Source organism: Drosophila busckii, unplaced genomic scaffold (assembly GCF_011750605.1).
Source record: "Drosophila busckii strain San Diego stock center, stock number 13000-0081.31 unplaced genomic scaffold, ASM1175060v1 chrUn_01, whole genome shotgun sequence".
Lineage (NCBI taxonomy): Eukaryota > Metazoa > Arthropoda > Insecta > Diptera > Drosophilidae > Drosophila > Drosophila busckii.
In genome coordinates, this window is record NW_022872717.1 from 815,728 (window position 1) to 827,295 (window position 11,568).

An 11,568-nucleotide genomic window follows, 5' to 3' on the forward strand; every position below is an offset into this window, starting at 1 on the left:
TAAAATTTTTGCCATTTCTTTGGATGGTGCTCATATTCATTGATTTCATAAATGAGATGGCAGATGGAATAGATGACACTGTTTGGCAGTTCCATTATAATTTTTAGAGTTTATTGGACGTGGTAAGGGACTTTTTTTCTTGATGTCATTTGCACGAATCATCAAGATCGTATTGTTACATTATTGGCAGTCGGGATGCTTTTTGAGATGGCTTGCAGATAAAATATTTTATGGAAAGTCTTTTATGACTTACGTTGCTAGAAGGTGCTAGCAATAATTAGAGTTCGATTTCAAATTAAGCTTTGGAGTGTGATTTTCAAGAAGTTCATAAAATCAGTATGGGTTTTGAAGCAATAACACCAGCGATTTAATTCCAGTTTTTACTGTCACTTTTTGATGGTGTTATTTTCCTGTTGGATATGAGCCTGATCTTAGAGCATTAAAACGCATTGAACTGTGGTTGAGAGTGTAAAGCAGGGCAGTCCAAACGCTGCATAGGGAAGAGCAAATCACCAATACACTAATAACAAGACACTGACACAAGTAAAGATGGCGTTAGCTCATTTTTATTTCATACACTGAAAAGAAATTAAGCATCACCTACTTGTCCAAAATTTGCGCAGGCAATGATAATTTCGTGTGTCCAGTGCAAGCTGTTTTCATTTCTTTTAAGTGCACGCATTTCGTCAAAGCAACAACAATATTCGTAAAAAAAATGTTTAGACACAACAACAAACACTTGAAAAAAAATTTGAAAAATTGTTTGTGTAATTTGAATTGGCGGAGCACGTATATATACACGCATTTGCTCTTCGTATACTCAAGAGCAATTACAAAAACAAATGAGCACACCAAGCATAGGGCTTGGACGCCCCTGGTGTGAAGGATAACGCTAAAGCGGGCGGAAACTAAACCTTTAGCGTTCCTTGAGGTCGCGTTTTCGAATTTAACGCTCGCTTGCTTGTACGATTTTTTAAGTTAGTCTATAATGGACAGTCTCTGCAAGTTGCTATAAGTTTCCTCCGCAGTTGCTGCACTTTTTGGTTCTAGTGTCCTTCTCATATACTGGGAAGTCGATGGAGACCTGAAGGTCTCCGCACTCCATGTACAGCTCGTAATGTAGAATATGACTCTGTATGAACATATTCCTGGCAATTGGTGTACTGCATTGGTCCTTTGCACTTGTACGGCTCTTCGACAGTAATTCTACGATACAGGTGGAGTTGGCGTAGACCACAACAATATGTCCATCAACATTCCGGGTCCGCTGTCATTTGTTCATTGCTTTGACCTAGAGAAGCGGCGAAAGAACATCTTCCTGTGGAGTGCCCCTGTCTACGAATCTATATATTCCCTATGTAGGAACTCACGATCTCCAATTAATCAACATCTCTGCGATTAATCAATCCTTAGCCAGCCCGGATGTACACGGGTCAAGCAAACGCATTGTCGGCACAGTAGAAACCGCAATATTGCTCAAGATCCGATAATGCTAAAAGCAGTTCTGAGGTGTTATTATAATTGTTACCATAGATTATTTATTTATTTATTTAATGTGAACTATGAACAGTCGGCAGTAAAAGAAACTGATTTCAAAAATTATTTAACATTATATTAAAAAGTATTTGTTTTTTTTTTTTATTTGTATAAGCTAATATATTGGGAGTGTTAAACAGACCCAACATTCGTTGGACTGGGAAAACCCCAATTACGGGTGGGTTAGTGTTAATTGTTAATAGCTGTATAAGTTAAAATACATCGTTTAGTAATAGAATCTGACGCCTCTGTGTTGATAACAAAATAAAAAGAAATTTGGCAAAACAGTCTATAACTGCAATGAACTCAATATTGGATGAGCAACAAATAAATTTCGATAAAAGGTCGGATTCAACGACAATTAAAGCGCCACCACTACCCAGTGACAGACGGTCACTCCTAAATTTGTCAGTAAAATTTGATGAACTAGAATTTTAAGGCTTTCAAAGGTTTCAGTGAAGACAAGGACATTATAATCGAAATACTATCAATATATAAGCTTATTTGCTTAGTGATATAATTTAGCTAATTTAGACTTAATACCTCTAACATTTTGATATACTAAAACAAATAAAGTGATTCATTTTTATGTACCATTAGTAAGTTTAGTAGGTTTAACTGTAGAAAAATTTAGTTTTCGCAGTGAAAAGCTGGTCTGTTTCTAGTTTCAAATGTAAATTCTTTAACATGCAAGTTTCTTGCCCAGAAAGAAGTACAATAAATATAGTCGAATAATTCTGGTGGCACACTTAATTTAAATGAACATATTTCTCTAGAGTATTTCAATTTTAATTTTTGTGCACTCATCAAAGAGTAGGGAATCTTTGCGTATGCAGATATATCTTTAACTAAAGTATCCGGGTGAAACTAGAAATAAAAACGTGTCTCCTTAGAGGAACTGCTAATAAAGGTATATAACATTCTTTCTTACAATTTTTGATGACGGACCTGCCTCATCAACATTTGTAACAATGCTAGGGTAAACTAGAGTAACAGGTGTTACTGGACAGTTCACCAATATAAGATCGTTAGTTTTTTTAGGTGTTACTGCTGTTACTAAAACTGTATCGCCATAGGCGACATATACCGGCTTAAAATGGCCATGCGAATCTTGTCGTGAAGCTGAGGCTAACATGTCTAAGCATGTCAGGTGCGACAAACTAAACTGAATTTCTATGCTTCGCGAAAGAGCTTTAATAAACTCAATGATGAGTTTATAAGCTTGGAGACGTGTTAAACTGTAGACGAATCTTGGTTGGTGACTGCTGTAACACTCCAGCTTACCCTAGAATATGATGACGAAGGCTGGTCCGTCATCTAAAATTGCTAAGAGAAGATTGTTATGTCGCCGCCCACTGATAGTTTTCCATACTCCCCGGCCAGCTCTTTTTAGCTGTTCCTATAAGGAAACAAGTTTTTATGCTAGGCTTCACCCGGATACTTTGGTTGAACATGTAACTTCTGACATTCAAGCAAAGATTCCTAACCCCTTAATAACTGTAGAAAAATTTTTATTTAAATATTCTAGACAGATATCTTCATTTAAATTAAAGGTGACGTTAGAATTATTCGACACTATTTGTTGTACTTCTTTCTGGCCATAGACTTGCTAGTTAAAGAGTTTACATTTAAAACTAAAAGCAGACCAACTGTATCGCTGCCAAAATTAAATTTTCCTACTGGTTTAACTAGCTAATAATGCAAAAAACTAATTACTTCGTTTGTTTTAGAGGTATTAAGTCTAATTGGATAAACTATATATAGAATATAAATCTTCCGTGTCTTCGATTTACATGTTCCTTGCCTTCACTGAAACCAGTGGTTAAAGGCCTGAAATTTATGTAGTGCAGTCAATTCCTCAAATAAATGCACTCATTAAGACTGTGACCAACTGTCTCAACGTGGTGGTGGCGTATTAATTTGCCGTTGAAGACCGGGAATCTTATGTATGCCGAATTAACTCTAGAATTGCATTATCTATATTATCTGAAGTTCAGTTGCAAGTTAGAGTGACTGTTTGTCAAATTTCCTTCTATATAAGATTAGCTCTATATATTTCCACCTCGTCGGAATGTTTACAATTATAATGAACTATTTAATAACAATTAATATCCCATTACTCCCCCGTCTCATCGCTCTCTAAAATAGGGAATTATTTAATGTCGTACTGGGAGACTTTAATTTACCAGATGTATCTTGGTCCACAGTAAATAATTTAGTTGTTCCTACTAGCTGTCATGAGTTGGTAAATAGCATACTTGATCTTTCACTTAATAAAATATATAATGTTCGTAATTGCACCAACCGTTTTCTTCATCTAATATTTGTATCAGACCCTTCAGCTCGCACTGTTAGCAGAATTGATCCGATTGGGCTCCCCGAAGATGCCTTGCCCCCAACTTTGGAACTGCCTATAGATCTGCCGGCTCTAGAGTAACTGTATACAGTACAGTACCATATAAGCCCCTTTGTTTTAGAAAAGCTGACTTTAGTAAATTAAGTAACCTTATTTATATAATTTATATAAATTAAATAACTTTATTATGACTAGTCCCTAATTTTTTTACCACGAATAACTTAGAAATAGTTTTAAATATTTTTTATGAAGCCTTTAATAACTTTTTTGAACAATCCGTTCCTTGAAGGCAGCCTTGTATGTCTAAAAAACCTCTATGGCTTACCCGAGAGTTAGCTCGTTTAATTAATATAAAATTACGATACCTTAAAGAGTATAAGCGTACAGGAAACAGTGTTAATTTTTCACGCTATTCTACTGCCAAGTTTAATTTTAACTTACTAAAATTACAACTTTACATCGATTATTTATGTCGTTGTTTGCTCAGGATCTTATTTTGTTAATAGCGCCTTATAACGTACAATATCCTAATTTTATTGCAGAGCCTGTGACTACCGATGACTCGATATCTAAATTTATTGAACTTTATGATTACACCTCCCTGGACCAGATGGCATACCAGGCAAGTACACAGCCTGGTTCCATAGATTTACTTTTAAATAGTTTGTCTTGTACGTTAAATGTTGCCCATTGCCTTCAATCTGGAAGGAATGATTTATTATTCGGTTACATAAGAATGGGCCTAAAAGTTAAATAAACAACTATAGGGGTATTTCAAAATTGTTTTTTTTAACACTAACCCAGACCTGATTGGGTTTTTCCCTATCCTTGCAACGAATTTTCTGTCTGGGTCTGTTTATCACTCCCAATCTATAAGCTTATAAAATTGAAAAATAAAAACGTAATTTTTAAATACTTATAAATTTAATTTTAAATCATTTTTGTACTCATTTCTTTTATCGTCGACTGTTCGTAGTTGACATAAAATAAATAAATAAATGTACAAATTAATTCTGCATTGGCCGCAGTAATTCTTATTGTTCACTATTAATTTCTGGGGTTCGTTTACGAATGCGATATAAAACGATATACATATGCAGGGAGACTCCAATTAGCCTATGCAATGCGACATGATCGAAGTTGCTAATGAGAGCATGAAGGAAGTAGTAACATTTGATTAGGGATGCGTACCATCACCATCCTTGATTATTATACTAGAGAAAGCAGTTCAGTTCAGTACAGATATTCATGATTAATTTTTGTTAGACATTTAGGTTAGGTTAGGTTAAACCGGTAGGCCACCTTACAGTGGCCTCAGATAGACCATTTTTGGTCCTTAGTGTTGCCGGAGTCTGTCACGGATCGTTTAGGTGTTGTTTAGTTCGTTTATATGTTGATGCTTTTTGCAAACCTCAGCAGCGAGCCAGGACTTAGCCTTGCTGCTGCTTTTAGTGTGGGTATCTCGTGCTTGTTTGTTTTTGCCGTCTTGCAGTTGGTTGTGCCATTCCACCTTATTTCTGCCTCGGTTGTTGCTTTACTCTCCATATCGCTATATAGAGATACTAAGAGGAAATTCGATTTGCTCCGCATTGTTTCGTATCGCCTTGTTCTTAGCCAAAAGCAAGAGCATCCATAACCACGTTCACAGAATATTAGAATTCTATGCCTTGGAATGTATCCCAGTAGATAACACACTTTCTTTGGTGTATTTAGTTGGTCCAATCCCATCCTGCAAAGCCATGACCATTTCGCGGAGCACGATGTGTGGCTAGCGTGCGAGGTGAATTATAATAGGAAGGCACAGGCTATCTACAGAAGAAGTTTAATTGTAAACCGTCGTGTAGTAACAGTTAATCTGCATGTTGGATTCGCTTCCTGCAGAACCGCGTTTCCCTTATAGCGACGAGAAAAGTTCCGACGTAGAATTATCCGAGCCCAGTAATACAGTTAGTTTGATTTTTGCGCGAGCCTCACAACTTCCCCGGCCTCGCCGGCGCCAGACTAAGACCTGCTTAGCTCCGACCAACCTGATCCACCTCTGGAGCCGTCTGTATAAAGGTTGGTTGCACATTGGTTGAGACCATAGCATCAGTCGTTAGGTCCCAGCATAGTATGGATATTTTTGAAGTCTTTCGGAGCCATTGCCGATTGAGCTGTGCCCGAAGGCCTGTATTCTTATGTTACCCGTCGCACTTAGGCGTTGCGCTGCCTTTTTTGATGTTAGGCGGGCTTGAATGATGACACCTAGGATTGTTTCTATCGCTTTCGTTGGAGTTGTTCTCAGTGCCCCCGTTATGCAGACTAATGCCTGCCGCTGTACTTTACATTGTTTTTAGGAACGTTGACTTTTGGGTGGCTTCCCACCAGACTAGTATGCCATGGAACAGAGTCTGCCTCACTACAGATATATAGATCCAGTGCGTGATAGACCCCATGTGCTCCTAACATCATTTGTGATGTGTAGAGTTCCACAGTAGCCTTTTTCACCCTGTCTTAGACTTTCATATAAGTTTTGAGTCTAATATTACTCCTTGGTATTTTACCTGTTTGCACGGTATTAGTTGTATGTCTTTTATTTTTGGCGGAATCCATCTGAGAACTTTATACTTCTTAGTGAAAAGAGCCAGTTCAGATTTGTCTGCATTGATGTCAAGGTCATGTCATCCACATAGGCAGTTATATTGGGTGCTTTCCTGTCAAATTTGTTTATATTTCGTCCACCACCATGTTCCATAGTAGAGGCGACAGGACACCCCCTTGTGGTATTCCAATGTGTGCCTTCTTGGTCATGGTCGCTTGAACCCCATCATGGGATGTGGGCGTGGCGGTACCCTGCTCCATTGTCGCCAGCAGAGCGTCAAACAGGCCTGAGTCAGAGCCCGTTGAGTCTTGGCACCCCCAACCATGGTCAATGTACCTGAATGCCATCAGGGTACGCTGTCACTAAACCTCAGATAGACAACCAGAGGCACATAGTCACGCATCGATCTTGCTCTCCATCAATACAGCTCTAAAGCCCCGCTCCACGCAGCAACACATCGTCCTATGATTCATCGCGGCAAGAAAAGCACCCTATGATCAACAATCAAAAGAATAGCAACCAACTCCACAACTAACAATCCAAGCGGTGCCCCGCTCGTGCAGACTGAAATGGATCGCTACATTCAAATTAAAAGGAAGTCAAGAGCGAAAAAATGAAATGTAGCAATTTGAACGCAGTTTCAAGCGAAAAGCTTAACACCACCCATAGATTTCAAAGTCTAGCGGACAACTCAGAGGATGTGCCGCCCGAAGAAGGCGTTAAAAGGAAGCCAAAGCCACGGGAGAAAAGTTCCAATGCCCTTGTGACCAAAATCATAGAACTCATTGGACATTTCCCTTGTACGGGGTAATATTCGTGAATGAAGGTTCAAACGAAGTCGCAAGAATGCTTTAGAATATTATCCAAGCATCTAAACGACATTTAAAGAAATTATTATACGTATCAATTAAAAAGCAACAAGGGCTTACAAGTGGTCTTAAAAGGCATAGAATCATATGTAACACCTGCAGAAATAACTCAGGCTCTACATCATAAAGGTTTTAACGCTAAAACAGTATTCAACATCTTAAACAAGGATAAGAAGCCGCAACCGCTCTTCAAGGTAGAGCTGGAGAGCCAGAAACCAACAATACTTTTAAAAGAAATGAAGCGCACCCCCTATATACAACTTCAGTTTCTACATTGCATCGTAGAATCACTGTAAAAGAACCACATAAACGTAACGGCCCCGTACAATGTATAAATTGTCAATAATATGGCCACTTACGGTCATGCTGCACACTCCAACCGGTGTGCGTAGCTTGTGGCCAAAGCGCCTCACTCTGAGATAAAAATGGCAAACCATTACCAGCCTATGGAAGCACCAACAAATAACCTTGAGGCACTGACTTGGATCAGCAAAGCATTATGGAGTTATGTCTCTACTTCATTCGCGGAACAACTATGCAAGATTTAATGCGTAATCAGAATCTCGTGATACAAATGTTAGTATCACATCAGGTCCAAATTGTCAGAAACACATCTGACCAACAAATACAACTTTAATTTAAGAGGCTACACACTCTATGCAACAAACATCCCGATGGCAAGGCACACGGTGCGACTGGTATCCTCTGATCAGAAACCGTATAAGCATCCCGTTACAAAGGAGTCGCAGAAAATATTTAAAAGCCACAACAATAAGAATAAAACTGGATAGTGGTAACCAACTTACTCTAGCCGCAGTATATTGCCGCCCTCGTTTCACCATAAGTGAAGGAGAGCTCATGCAGTTCTTCGACTCACTGACCATTCATAGCAGCAGGAGACTACAATGCAAAGCACACACACCGGGGATCTCGCCTTGTGACTCCACAAGGAAAGCAGCTCTATAATGCAATTATAAGCCAGCACAACTCGACCCGTTTCCCCCCGGTAGACAACATCTGGCCAACGACCAAATAAACTGCCTGACTTAATAGCCTTCGCAATTACCAAAAATATACCCTCGAAATTTGATCAATGCCGAAAGTCTCTCAGATCTCTCATCTGATCACTCACCCGTCCTAATTAATTTAAACTTCAAGTCATCGCTACTCGTGCATCAGCGTTCAATCTGACCTCACACAAACCCCAAGGGATCTGCTTCACAGGAAATATATAAGTTCAACATATGCTTACCCTGTACTCCAACGTAAAGATGACGCTCGACAGCCTATCACAACACTTGATCCAATTTTGTCACCCTGAAGCCCGCATTGCAACTCCTCAAAATGCACGAGCACCATACACTCATAAGAAGACAAATCCGAGCAACTCGTTCTAGAAAAGCGACGCCTCCGACGAGAATGGCAGTCTCACAGGTCGCCATATGCACGTCGAAGGTTAAAACCCACCCACAAAGCTTACAAAGCGTTAACACCAGAAGCAAATAGTCAACATCGCTACATCCAGCAACTATCATCCTCTTCTACGAAAAACGCACAGTGGAAAGCTCATCCAACTCTATGCCCACCAACAGAAACCGTGATGACTATAAGAAACCAATTAGGCGGCTGGGCCCGCAGTGATGAAGACAGAGCCAAAACATTTGCAGGACACTTTAGTCAGCCAAATTCTGCCTCAAATTCATTCACAATACCAACATTAACAAGTTACTCTAAGCTTCAACAAGAGTCAATGGAATTTCTCCCACACGAAATCGCACACATCATCAAAAATCAGTTGAACCCGAAAAATCAACCAGGCTTCGACAAAATTAACACCAAAAAATGATTATTGAGCTCCCATACTTGTGCAGTTTGCACTCTCGTGCAACTCTTCAACCCCATCACCAAGCTTGGTTCTTCCCAGAGAGATGGAAAAAGTCAATAATAAAAATGATACCAAACCAGGAAAAGATCACACAAATCCATCGTCATACAGACCTAAGCCTACTATCATGCCTGTCAAAACTCTTTGAAAATGCTTGCTGACTCGGATAAATCCGTATCTAAAAATCTATAAAAAAAATCCCCCATCAATTTGGGTTTCGTGAAAAACACAGCACTATCGAGCAGCTCAATCGCTTAACATCTGAAATAAGAAGCACATTCGAACAACCGAGACATATTGCACTGCAAATGTTTTAGATGTCTCAAGTTCGATAGAGTTTGGCTAGTAAGGAGCACCATAGGATCAGAGCAAGCGCTTCCTAATAATACACATCAAATTATTAAAGAGTCAGTATCTATAACTAAACATTATCTAACAGATGCAATTCTGCTATGTCTGGTGACTATTTGATCAGAGCTGAGTCCCACAAGGCAAAGCGTACTTGGCACCAATCATTATAGGATGTCCTTTACACAGCAAGATATTATTTCCAGACAAGTAGAGAAGGGCGACAATAACATCTGCCTTCGTCTGACTGCATGATACAGATATGCTCACAGCCGATCCATCGAGGATGCCACTATGACACCTCATCAGCGCAACTGGCTCTTCATATGGTTGAAGTGGAGAAATGGCTCTCTGACTGGCGAATAAAAGTAAACAAACATAAAAAGCAAACATGCTACGTTTACCCTAAACAAGGCAAAATTGTGCACCGCTCACACTAAACAATTCCGCACTCCCACAAGCAAACGAAGTGACATATCTTGGAGTACACCTCGACAGAAGACTCACATGGCGTAGGCACATCAAAGCCAAGAGAACGCAACTAAAACTAAGCCAATAGCATCCACTGGCTTAACAACGGTCGGTCCTCTCTCAGCTTTGAATATAAGGTCCTGCTTTACAATTCCGTGCCTAAACCCATCTGGACCTATGGCTCCCAACTATGGGGGAACGCTAGCAATGGCAACATTGATATTTTCCAGAGAGTCCAGTCAAAAATCCTTAGAACAATTCACCGGGCACCGTGGTACGTTCGAACCGAAAACATACAGAAAAGACCTAAATATTCAATCAGTCAGAGATGTAATAGCTGAACACAAGGTAAATACTACAGCAGGCTTTCTTCGCATCCTAATCCCTCGCGCCGAGAGATAACAAGGCTGTGCAGCCCTCCAGTCTGCGGCGTAACGACCTATCCAACCCAACGATAGAATTAGGAGCGTGCAAATCCTAAAACAGTTTATAGAAGAAACTGTAGATAATGTTTAGTTTATAAAAGATTGTATACTTATTGTTAGTCTCAATTAAAGAAGATTCATAAAAACAAGCTAAGTATTAAAAAAAAAAATGCTCATATAAGACCAGCGGGTGCACGTGCTGACGCGCCATACAAACGTCACTGCCGACGCAGCAGCGGCGTTGCTGCTGATGCTACATCGAAAACGAACGTTTTTGAAGCGTTAGCTGTTTTGTGTGTATGTGTTCATAAGTGCATGCGTGTGTTCGCTGCGATGCCCTAGTCAAAGTGTATCTAAAAGTTGGTGGCGCCCAATTTTAATTTGTCAACTTGTTTATATTATTTATTTACAAAATTACTTATTATACAGTACAATACAATATAATATAATAACTGAATATAAAAATCGAACAATTACACAAAATAAGTAAAAACAAACCAAAAAAGTAACAGCTTCTGAGAAAGTTGATATTAATACAATAATTATATAACCTGTCATTAGATAGCAGAATTAACCCAACAAAACATGTCATGGGCTGCATCATCGATCGATACGTGGCCAAGGAATTTGACTAATTAAAAATAGCCTTAAAATTAGACATTATCGACATAATCATTAAAGTTTAAAAATTATACTTAATCATCTTCGGAAATAGGAGTACCTGCAGAGCAAATTTGGTGTTTCTATCTCTTATATTCCTTGATGTATGTTTATATGTTTGTCTTTTTGGAATACATATATATTTAATGGAGTATGATGATCACTCAGAGACTGTCCTTACTCATTGCTTCCCGAGGAATTGATGACTCATTCTTTAAAGAGCGGGGAAGTCACAAAGGACGCAAAGTTTTGAGCCATGCGCCTGATATGACAGAGTCCCGTTAAGACTCCAGTCAGCACCCTTGTCCTCTTCTTGCAGGTAATCGGATATTCGCTTTTGGTTGTATTTTGGTCTTAGTCTTTAATGTTAAATGTATTTGTGTCAGAATAATAACATTTGGTTCTTTGTTAACGGTTTCTTGATTTTTATTAGCATG